General features: G+C 36.3%; 1 pseudogene; it reads right to left on the bottom strand.

Annotated features, from left to right (window-relative positions):
- Positions 1-10,532: 10,532 nt before the first annotated feature.
- LOC131753741 (gem-associated protein 2 pseudogene) lies at positions 10,533-11,451 on the bottom strand (annotated as a pseudogene).
- Between the last annotated feature and the right edge of the window lie 294 nt (positions 11,452-11,745).

The following is an 11,745-nucleotide window of genomic DNA, read 5'->3' as shown; positions in this document are numbered from 1 at the left end:
CTTTTGTCTCCTTAGGTAGGTTTATTCCTAGATATTTTATTCTTTTTCTTGCAGTGGTAAATGGGAGTGTGTTCTTAATTTCACTCTCAGATTTTTCATCATTAGTGTATAAAAATGCCAGAGATTTCTGGCATTAATTTTGTATCCTGCTACTTTACCAAATTCATTGATTAGTTCTAGTAGTTTTCTGGTAGCATCCTTAGTATTCTCTATGTATAGTATCATGTCATCTGCAAACAGTGACAGCTTTACTTCTTCTTTTCCTATTTGGATTCCTTTTATTTCTTTTTTTTCTCTGATTGCTGTGGCTAGAACTTCCAAAACTAGGTTGAATAAGAGTGGTGAGAGTGGGCAACCTTGTCTTGTTCCTGATCTTAGTGGAAATGGTTTCAGTTTTTCACCATTGAGAACCATGCTGGCTGTGAGTTTGTCATATATGGCCTTTATTATGTTGAGGAAAGTTCCCTGTATGCCTACTTTCTGCAGTGTTGTTGTCATAAATGGGTGTTGAATTTTGTCAAAAGCTTTGTCTGCATCTATTGAGACGATCATATGGTTTTTCTCCTTCAGTTTGTTGATATGGTGTATCACGTTGATTGATTTGCGTATATTGAAGGATCCTTGCATTCCTGGAATAAACCCCACTTGATCATGGTGTATGATCCTTTTAATGTGCTGTTGGATTCTGTTTGCTAGTATTTTGATTTTTGCATCTATGTTCATCAGTGATATTGTCCTGTAGTTTTCTTTCTTTGTGACATCTTTGTCTGGTTTTGGTATCAGGGTGATGGTGGCCTCATAGAATGAGTTTGGGAGTGTTCCTCCCTCTGCTCTCTTTTGGAAGAGTTTGAGAAGGATAGGTGTTAGCTCTTCTCTAAATGTCTGATAGAATTCGCCTGTGAAGCCATCTGGTCCTGGGCTTTTGTTTGTTGCAAGATTTTTAATCACAGTTTCAATTTCAGTGCTTGTGATTGGTCTGTTCATATTTTCTATTTCTTCCTGGTTCAGTCTCGGCATGTTGTGCATTTCTAAGAATTTGTCCATTTCTTCCAGGTTGTTCATTTTATTGGCATAGAGTTGCTTGTAGTAATCTCTAATAATCTTTTGTATTTCTGCAGTGTCAGTTGTTACATCTCCTTTTTCATTTCTAATTCTATTGATTTGAGTCTTCTCCCTTTTTTTCTTAATGAGTCTGGCTAATGGTTTATCAATTTTATTTATCTTCTCACAGTCTTTGAAATTTAAGTATACATGTTTTATAGCCAACATATGCCTTTCTTGATGAACAGTCCATGTGCATTGGAAAAGAGTACATATTCTAAAGTTGTAGGATGTAGTTTTTTACTATTGTCACTTAGGTCAAGATAGTTGATAATGCCACTTAGGTTTTCCGTATCTTTTATATGTCCTTAATAATTTTTGACTTAACTGCTATATCAATTATTGAGAGAAAACTACTAAAATATCCAATAATGATTTTACTTTAATTGATTCCTTTCCTTTGCTGTTTCTCAGTTCTCTCAGGTCCCTTCTTCTACTTTGAAGCTGTTGTCATCAGGTGCAAATTCATAAATGCCATATCTTCCTGATGTATTGACCCTTTTATCATTATGAACTGCTCAGATTTATCTTTATTAATGTGCTTAGTCTAAATAGAGCCATTTTTTTCATGGGCTATCTTCTTCCATCCTTTTACATTCAATGTATTTGTTTCTTTGTATTTGAAGCGCATCTCTTGTAGATTACATGTGGCTGGGTCTTATTATTGTATCCAGTCTGATAATCTCTGCCTTTTAATTGTAGTGTTTATTATATTTACATTTAATGTAATTAATGATATGATTGGATTTAAGTCGACAGGGAGGTTTTTTTCCCATTTGTATCATCAACTTTTGTTCTTCTATTTATCTTTTTTTTTGCTTTTTGGGGGGTTTATCCAAAAATTTAGCATTCCATTGGCTTTTTAGCTATAGCTCTTTGCATTATTTCTATAGGTTGCTCTGAGTATTATATTTACTTATCATAATTTACTTAGAGCTACCCCTGTACTAACTCAAATAAAATATTAGAACCTTGTAACGGTCTTGTTGCATTTATTGCCCCACCTCAATATTTTGTGCTATTATGTGAAATTATGCTTTACATATACATGTACAAACATTATAAACTACATGAAAGAGTTTGGTAATTTTCACATTAAACCATCCTAAGTCTTTTAAGGAAAGACTATCTATAGTCTATATTTATAAGACTATAAATAGATAGATAGAACTATATAGATAGCTCTAGATTTTATATTTATATATATAGTATATTTATCCACATATTTATACTTTAAAGAGGTATTCAGTCTTTCTCACAGATCCTACTTACTATTTGGTGTCATTTTCCTTCAGCCTCAACATCTTCATTTAGCATTTCTAGTAGTATGGGTCTTTTGGCAATAAATTCTCTTTTACTTTTTTTAATTCTAAAATATGTTTATTTCACTTTCATTTGTAAAGTGTACTTTTCTTATATATAATTCTGATTTAGCAGGTTTTTTTTTTTTTTTACTTTTCCTTTAATACTTTGAAGATATCATTCAGTTGTCTGTCTTCCCTACATTTTGAAAAGTTACCCTCATTTCTGTTGCTTTACCTAATAGGTATTGTATCTTTTTGTCTCTGGCTACTTTCAAGATTTTCTCTTTAGCTTTGGATTACAACAGTTTGACAAAGATGTACCTATGTGGGATTTTCTTTGTATTTATACTGCTTTCTGTCCATGAGCTTCTTCGACCTATAAATTGATGTTTTTCAGCAAATTTGAGAAGTTTTCAGCCATTATTTTTTCAATTTGTTTTGTTTTTGTTGTTGTTCTATCCTATTCTCTCTTATCTTGCCTCCTGGGACTCAAATTACCTGTATGTTAGACTTATTGCTATCGTCTCACAGACAGCTGTGGCTTTGTTCAAGTTTCTTCTATCTCACTTCTCTTTGTTCCTTAGATTTAATAACTTCTATTAATCTTTCTTCAATTTCACTGACTCTTATACTATCTCAAACCTGTTTTGAAGCTCCTCCAATGAAAATTTTATTTCCATTATTGTACGTTTTGGGTCTCTAATTCCCATTTTGCTCTTTTTTTTTTTTACTAGTTTTATTTCTGTGCTGAGATTCTCCATCTGTTCCTCCATTGTGCACATATTTATCTTTAAGAACTTAAACATATTTATGTGTTGTTTTAAAGTCTTTGCTCGTTGCAACATCTGGCTCACCTTAGGGTTTTGTTTTCCATTGATTTTTCATGAGCTAGGGTCACATTTCCTTTTATTTTTACATATCTACTGATTTTTATTTGGATACTGGACATTATGAGTGATACATTGTAAAGACCCTAAATTCTGTTATGTTTATCTGTGGAGTGTTTTTTAAACAGATTTATTAAGGTATAATTGATATACAAAGAAGTGTACATATTTATTGTGTGTAACTCCACATATGCAAACACCTGTGATACTGTCACCACAATCAGTTAATAGACATATCCAGCAGCGTGATTTTTTTAAAAATTCTAGCAGTCACTTAATTTGATAGTCAGACTGTCTTCTCTACATTGGCAGTTGCTGAACTCTCAACTCAGTAATTTCAGCTTCCACCATTTTTTTGTTTCGTTTTGGTTTGGTTTGGTTTGGTTTTTCTAGACCTCTCTGTTTCCTCTCCAATTAGTGGTCAGCCAAATTACAGATTTAATTTGGGGCTTATCCTCTCTGTAATCCCTTCCCTTTCAAGATTTCCTCCCAAATGTCCCAACTCTGACAATACCAAACTGTAGTATCTCATACCTCAAGTGTGTAAAGTTGTGTCTTTCTGCTATACTTGACATTTTTTAGTCAACCACAAAATGGCAAGTTTCACCTCTTCAGCTCATCTTTCAAAAGTATTCTCTGCACCAGTTTCTCCTGTTTTTAGTCACTCTTCAATACCTTCAAAGAGTTGGTTATTTGTTTTTTTAATTTTGTTTAAGTTTGATAACTGTTACCAATGGGAGGGTGGGTCTAACTAATCCATTGCATAGAAACCAACCCCCAAAGCTTTTATTGTCACTCTAAAGGCTAACAATTCAAGAATCACAAGAGTCAACAGCGTTTAACAAAAAGTGTATACCACATTTTTAACAAAACATGAACAACACAGGAGGAGTCTGAGGGACTTGGTTGTCTCTTTTTCATTAGTTTTCTTCAATCACAAACAGAAGAAATTTTACGGATTATTTTGTGTATTTTTCCCTAGACATTTTGCTAAATAATTACGACAAATCTGATGAGGACAAATTTCTGTTGAAAGAAAAGTTTATGGACAATGTATGAAATCCTGCCAAACACCAGTTATTCCCTACCCTCTATTTCCCAGGTGCAGGGAGTTAAAAGAATCAAAGTTATATAAAATTCAAGTCTGCTATTGTAATCGACAGGCATGACCTATTTCACCACATTAAGCCCCCCAGTGTGTGGAAAAACTGGCATAAAAAGAATTGGTGCCAGCTGTCCCCCTCTTTGTACTGAGGACCTAAAAGGAAGAAATAAGCTGCCACATTAGGGATTAAGATCAACTATATAAGAAAATATTTCTCAATGTTGAAAGTGATTAAACTCTTCAGTGGGTAACCAATGACATTGTCTGAGGGAATGTTTATGTGACTGTATGTGTGTGTGTGTGGGGGGGGGAACATGTGATTGACTGTATCTCTTCTGTATCTAAAAATGATAGTATATGCTTTATCTTGTATGAGTTTTTAATCAGAGCTCTGTCATAAAAGCTTTGTTTTAAATATCTAAAAGATACCATTTAAAAATTGGCCTTATTTTCCAGGATGCGTAAGACCACCCAGTATAATAATATGGCAAGGTCAGACATCTCAGTTAATTGGGACTTTGGATTCCTTCAGAAAAAGGATAAGTTCAACTAAGTGCCAATATTATTTCAGATCCTTCTCATACTACCTCAAGCACTGTACTTACTAGTCACATAATTAGTATTTAATACATACTCAAATGCCAGAATATTTAAGCCAGTGCAGTGAAAAAGTAAACAGTGGTATCAGGAGAGCTTGTTTCAAGACCCAGCTCTGCCATAGAAAGGCAGGGCTATTGAAAGTTTATTCTCTGTGTTGTTCCTGATCTGAGTCTCACTGTGAATGGGTCTAAGGGTATCCATGGCCATGGGTACCACAATGTCCAGTAGTTCCTAGGATTGAAGAACACTGAATGCTGCTCAGGCAGCTCTGTGAAAGTCACCCTTCTTCTGCTAGATATTCCCATGGATTTTCAGTCTTGTTACTAAATAACTAGGGCTAAATTACTTATGGAAATAGGGCTTGGGTCTCTGACTTTGACTACTTTCAAGACATGCTCTAAGAGCTTATTAAGACCTGTTTTTCCTCAATGCAAATTTGTTTGAGCCAATTAAAGGAGAAATAGCTAAATTAAAGATAGCTAACACCTGTATTTGTGCTCTGTGGCACTGTATTCGTCTGCTCGGGCAGCCATAGAATAATACCACAGATGGGATGGTTTAAACAACTGAAACTTATTTTCTCACAGTAGTAGAGGCTAGAAATCTAAGATCAAAGTGCCAGCAGAGTTGGTTTCTTCCGAGGTCACTCTTTCTGGTTTGAAGATGGCCACTCACTTCCTGCCTCTTCACATGGTTGTCCCTCTGTGCAGGTGCGTGTACCTCTGGGATCTGTCTCTATGTTCAAATTTCCTCTTATAAGGATGTCAGATTAGATTATGACCCACCCTCAGGTACTTTAAATTAATCACATCTTTGAAGGTCCTATTTCCAAATACAGGCACATGGGTTAGGGCCCATCCCAATGACCTCATTTAATCTTAATTACCTCTTTTAAGTCTGTATCTTCAAATAGAGTCACACCTGAAGTACTGAGAGCTATGACTTCAACATATGAATGGGGGTGAAGGGAGGAGGACACAAAGCAGGGCTCATAATAGGTGCCAAATCTATCACCAGCCATTTTGGCACATTCACAAACATAATGAAAGACCAATCAAAGAAAGACACTTAAACAATTGAAACTATTGAGAAACTACACAATACAATATACTTTTCGCTTATCTGTCCTCTGCTATATGTTTTGAATCTTCTCTGCTCTTTCTTGCCACAGGGGAAATTTCCAAGCCAAGTTTGCAATATTGAAATGAATAAAGTCATATATTACCCAAATAATGGAATGTCAATAGCTTTTAAAAGTAAAAGTTTAAAAAATGATGTAGAAAAATGCAAACAAAACAATATTAAGTAAAATAAATACCAGACAAAACTATCTACGTATTATAGTCCTACTAACAACCTTCTAAGGTTCATATGAGGATTAAATTAGTTATATGTAAAACACTTAGAAGATTTTATAGCATTAGGTAAGTATTCAATATATATAACTTCTATTATAGCTTTTTATTATTACTTGTATTATCATATAGAAGAAGAATTTAAGACTTTTACTGTTCATCTGTTTGTCTTCCTCTATACTACAGTACATGACCTTTAGCTGTCATTCATACTCCAGATTTCCTTGTATAGGCTCCTCTTTCATAAGCCACATCTCTATTGAGGCAAGAGTGTCACAGATGAGTATGTTTAAAGTCTAGGCTACTTAACAGACTTGAGAATTTCCTTAGAGGTTGCTTTGTGATTGAAATTGAGAGGAATACTTTTCTTTAGCAGACGCTATTGACCAGTCTGTCAAAAACACACTAGATACAAAGGACTTGAATTACAGGGTTGTTTGGGGAAGGCTCCTGCAGCCTGTAATATCATTAGTCAGGAAGAAGTGGTTCTTATATTAGTCAGGCCCCCTAAGGATGTTGACAAGGATAATAATTCTTTCCCAATGCTCTGATATTGTTTCATATTAAAACAAGAGAGGAAAAAGGCTTTGGGAAAGAATACACATTTTTAATAGAAGCTATAATTCTGTGTGAAGGATTATCTGAATAGTTTCCTCAAGAAATGAAATTATAGAACTTATTCCACTGATATAGCCATCGAAGAAACAAAGCCAAAGTCCTATCATTCTTTGCAGTAGAGGTTTGTATGCACAGTTAGCCTTGTGAAACTTCTGTTCGTAAGTCCACAGGCTTTTGCTTTGCTCTGAAAAGAACAAACTGGTATTATTAACCTGTGCTTAATCTGACTACATAGCTTTATAAAAAGTAAACAGCATTATAGCCACTGAATCCTTCAGGTATTAACTTATATAGTTTTTAAAAATGACAAGTCACAAACATAAAAAGAAATATAGCCTCGTGGATAACTTTCGCCACATTGGGTATGGATGGTTAATAATAAATCTTAGTTTAACTAATACAGTTTACTTGCCATCATCTTGACTCTATGAGATACGTAAAATTCTGCCTCAATTTATTTAAACATATCCGAAATGTATAACTTTCCTGGGTCCTGCATTTTCCTTGGTCCCTGCATTCTCCAGAAAATTACCAGAGGCTTGAGCAGGGTTGAGGTTTGTTCTAGTTGGAGCTCTCCAGGGGGCAGAACTATGTCTCCTTGTTTAACTCTAATTTTTTTGAGTACCTAGCAGTCACTGGATCTCATAGGGAAAAATATAAAATCCCCAATCAATTTAGAAATAGATTGAGACCCAGAAGATAGCCAATTAATGCATCTCAACTTTTCAGAAAGCCTGAGTACAAGCAAGTAGCCCCCAAGGCCCCGGGTAATGATTGCTATTTCCATATTCATCCAGGAGAAAAAAAGCTGGAAACAGCCTTGATTCCAAGAGTGTTTCAGGCCACTGATTTTTATCACTGAGGTAAGAGTCATTTGCAACTAATGTATAGAATCATAGCCTCTTAGAGCTACAAAGATCCATAGAGAAAATCCAATCTAGTGCTCTCATTTTACAGATGAACAGACTGAGGCCTATAGAGGGTTAGGGACTTGTCTGAGGTCACATACTTGTTAATAGCACAGCTGGGATATTGATCAAATGTACCATTTCTAAAAGGCTTAATGGTGCTTGAAAAGCAATTGATTATCCTAAGTAACATAAATGCTTCCCTTTCAATGTTACTTGCACTATTGTTTGTAGAAAGTACAAAATTGTATTTCAGCCCAGCTCCCTCTTGAGATAAATGAAAATTAATACTAAAGCCAAAAGATTTTTGTTTATAATTTGATGCTGCTTCAAGTAAAGCAGGGCTTAAAACAACTCTACTGATGAGTGTCTCATGCTCACTTCCAGGAGCAAGAAGGATAGGAATGGGGAGAAAGATACCTGCCAAGTTCATGGATAAAAGGGATTTCTGGGCCTTGAATGTTTTTCTCTCAGAAGCAGGAGTCCCTTTCTCATTTTGAAGAGCATGACTGCGACCGGGCTTGTTGGACTCAGGGGTACCTTCTCCCTAATCTTCTGGCTATGGCAGATCTGGGAGACTGTGGGTGGCACTCAGTGTCCAATCTCTTCTTGTTTGTACCCCTGTTTAGTTTGCATCTGGATAGGAAAAAAATGGTAACTTGGTTGTTACCATTTAATAAATAACTATGGTGTCTGGAGTCAGAGCAATGAAATATCTGGGCATAATTAAATATATATATATATGTGTGTAGATTGTATAAACCCGCATCTTTTACACAGCTGGTTATAAATTAGTTGAGCCAGTTTGATTACTGGAGTCATGTTAGTAATGAGACTAGCAATATATTCTACAGATTTAGAGGGTGTTGATGCAGTGGGTATCTTGTAGAAAAGCAATGTATTGTAGAGTAATAGAGGTATCAGCTTCTCTGTCCCATCTTTAATTGAATTAGAAATTTCATTTGAGAAAGGAAGGTTAGAGTCTCAGTCTCACATTTGGTCTCAAGTAAGCATGGAAGCTGGAATGTTAGGTAGGATTTCACCATCATTGTTGCCATTGTCCACTGTCCCCTGAGCACACACTGCCATAGGCCAAAGGGAGGGCAGCTTATCCATGGTGAGAGGTCAGCAGTTTGCAGAGGAGGTGAGAAATTATTACAGCTGCTACATTGCATTGCTTTCTCAGCTGTAAATGAGGCTTCTCATTAATGAATCATGCACACAGACTGCCAGGGTCTCAGCATTAATTGGCACTAATGGGAATATCTTATGTTTGAAGGGAGAGCTATGGGAACCACTTTAAGTCTGATTGTATTTGGAAGGGAGCTTGGACAATTTACATTTTCCATGAAATTCTAGGGCAGCCTTACACAACACATTGGCATTCCAAACCACAGGTAGCTCTGCAGAGAAGTATCGAATTCTTCATGAGAGACAAAGAATATCAACAAGTGTTTCAATGAGATTTTCCTTTCTCTGCCAGGCATAGCACCTACAGAGAGTGTCTGAATCTGCTTTTTACTGCACCATGCATGCTAAGGCCTAATGCAGTATATGTAATTTGATTTATTCCTTTGAGATCATTCAGCAGGGATTCAGTGCAAGTTAGCCCTGAGGAAATTCTGACCAATAAATTTTGTTTAAAAAATGTGTCCTCCCATGATAATGTACTGTTATTCAACAAAATAGGCTGATGCAGAAGTTTAATCTGAGCTGCCTAGAATGTTTTACCCCTTAAGTGGAACTGCTTTGTATTATTTATTTTTTAGCCCCCCAAAAAGAGTCCCTTGTAATTAGTTTTGTGATGTTTGGCATTGAGGAATGGATATTTACAATGTTGGTATAGGTCAGACTTTTTCAGATCATGCAGCAAATGGGTAAATCCTGCTTCCCAGAACACCTCAAGCCCATACTACACCCTAGAGTGAATTGGAAAAAGGCATGCCTGCCTTAAGGTGGATGCACCCACACAAAGGCATACTGCAGCCCCCACTTGCTACTTCAGATGGGTGCTCTGGTGCAGTGCACAACCTGTACAAGGTACAGGTACATAATAGCTTTGATATCATCCTTGTGAATGTTAGCACATCTCTAATCCAGCAACGAGTCTGTGAGAGGGACCCAGAACGAGCAAGCTGATCTTATAAAGAAAAATATAGGGCCCAGAGAAGAAGATGTGGAACAGGTCTATGGGGAAGCCACAATAAAGACATAATTTTTAGTGGAGGAGAATGTAATAGAAAGCTTGAGCTCCACATCCCTGAAAGCTATTTTTTTCACATTTTCAATACAATTTTTATATGTATATATGTAAATAAACAATATAACAGCACCAAGGACCTCTGTAAAATTTCATCATACAGTTTTTGTGCAGGATGCTTCATCAAAAAATGACAATTTGTTTTGAAAACATTTGATTTCAGAAAACTCTTTAAACTGTCCATCAAAAACTGGGTGGGATTTACAAAGACACTCAGATATTCGAATCAATACAATCTGTCTTCTGAATATCAGCTTGAGTTACATAGGTTAAGCTGAGGACCCTTCGCATAGTGTTGAAGATATGATGCAATTTGCACTTGAATTGGCATTGCACTTCCTCAGACTTAGGCTGCCATCATCACAAGTATCTTCTGTCCCTGAGATCAGGTACATCAAGATGGCTTATCATCTAAATCACATTAGTGAAAATACCTGCTAACCAAGCAGATTAATAAATTCAAATTCATCTTTGCTGTCCACTAAGAGCCTCACTTCAGAGCACCTTCTTGCAAGCTGCCAAATTAGTGATTGATCCTCAGGTAATAAAGGTTTTCCAAGACAAGCCAATAAAGCATAAAGTCATCATCCCACTTCTGTAATAATTCTCTTTCTCTAAGCCACTTACTCGTATATTCCAAGACACTAGTTACTGTTGACTGATTTATTCTGCTAACAATAAGAAGCAAGGGAGGAAAACCAATCTGGGTATAATCCATCCCAGGACTTTAATTTGTAGCTGATCCAGCAGCCCCTTCTGCATATAACATTTCACCCAGACAAAAGTTTTTACAGCTTTCTTCATCTTCAGATTTTGGAAGAATGAAGGATATTTATCCTGGGAAAGGAGAAATAATTACATATTTTACATAGTTGAAAGGCATGATCTTGTTACTACCCAACTGCTGAGATTTCCAGTGACTTCAGTGTCTGTTCACGCTCTGTTGAACAGTTGAAAACGGTGCCACTTGTTGCTCTTGCCTCTGAAGTTTGGAGGAATATCCTTTAGGATCAGGTTTTTATTCTGAAAGAGAAACATTCACACTTTGCTTCCTTTTCAAATTCTTTGGGTCGATGTGAGCTACCACATCTGGATATTGAGCTACTTCAATCTAGACTGGCCTCAGGGATTCCTGAGGCATCCTTGGGGATAGAGAGGGAGCTAAATTTTCTGTCAAGTTGCAGGGCTCCACTGGCAACAGCTGAGGCATCAAGTCTTCCACTGCAGACTCCACTGGCACCTATGCCATGGTTTTCAACTCAGCCAGTTCCACCCAGCACATGTGCCAAGTCTAGGTTGGTCACTGCACAAGCACACAAATAAGCACTTTTGGCAGAGAGATGAGCAAGAGACAGGCCTTAGGGGGCTAAATTATGTATGAGTAAGCCTGTTGATTGTATCAAAGTTAAGGTTCCAATTGTGTAATGAAGATTTTGAATTTAGTTCTTTGCAGAAGTAGTGATCAACATCCTCCAAAGGTATTTTTATTTTTAATCAATACAACCTTAGAGTAATTTGTTCTACAGTTCATCCATTGTCAGAAGTAAATATTTTCTTTAGGATCGAGAATTTATTCCTGGAAAATAATGTAGGACTCTTTCAATCCT

The sequence above is a fragment of the Kogia breviceps genome, chromosome 3, assembly GCF_026419965.1.
Source record: "Kogia breviceps isolate mKogBre1 chromosome 3, mKogBre1 haplotype 1, whole genome shotgun sequence".
NCBI classification, from domain to species: domain Eukaryota; kingdom Metazoa; phylum Chordata; class Mammalia; order Artiodactyla; family Physeteridae; genus Kogia; species Kogia breviceps.
This window is presented reverse-complemented; position numbering and strand designations above follow the sequence as displayed.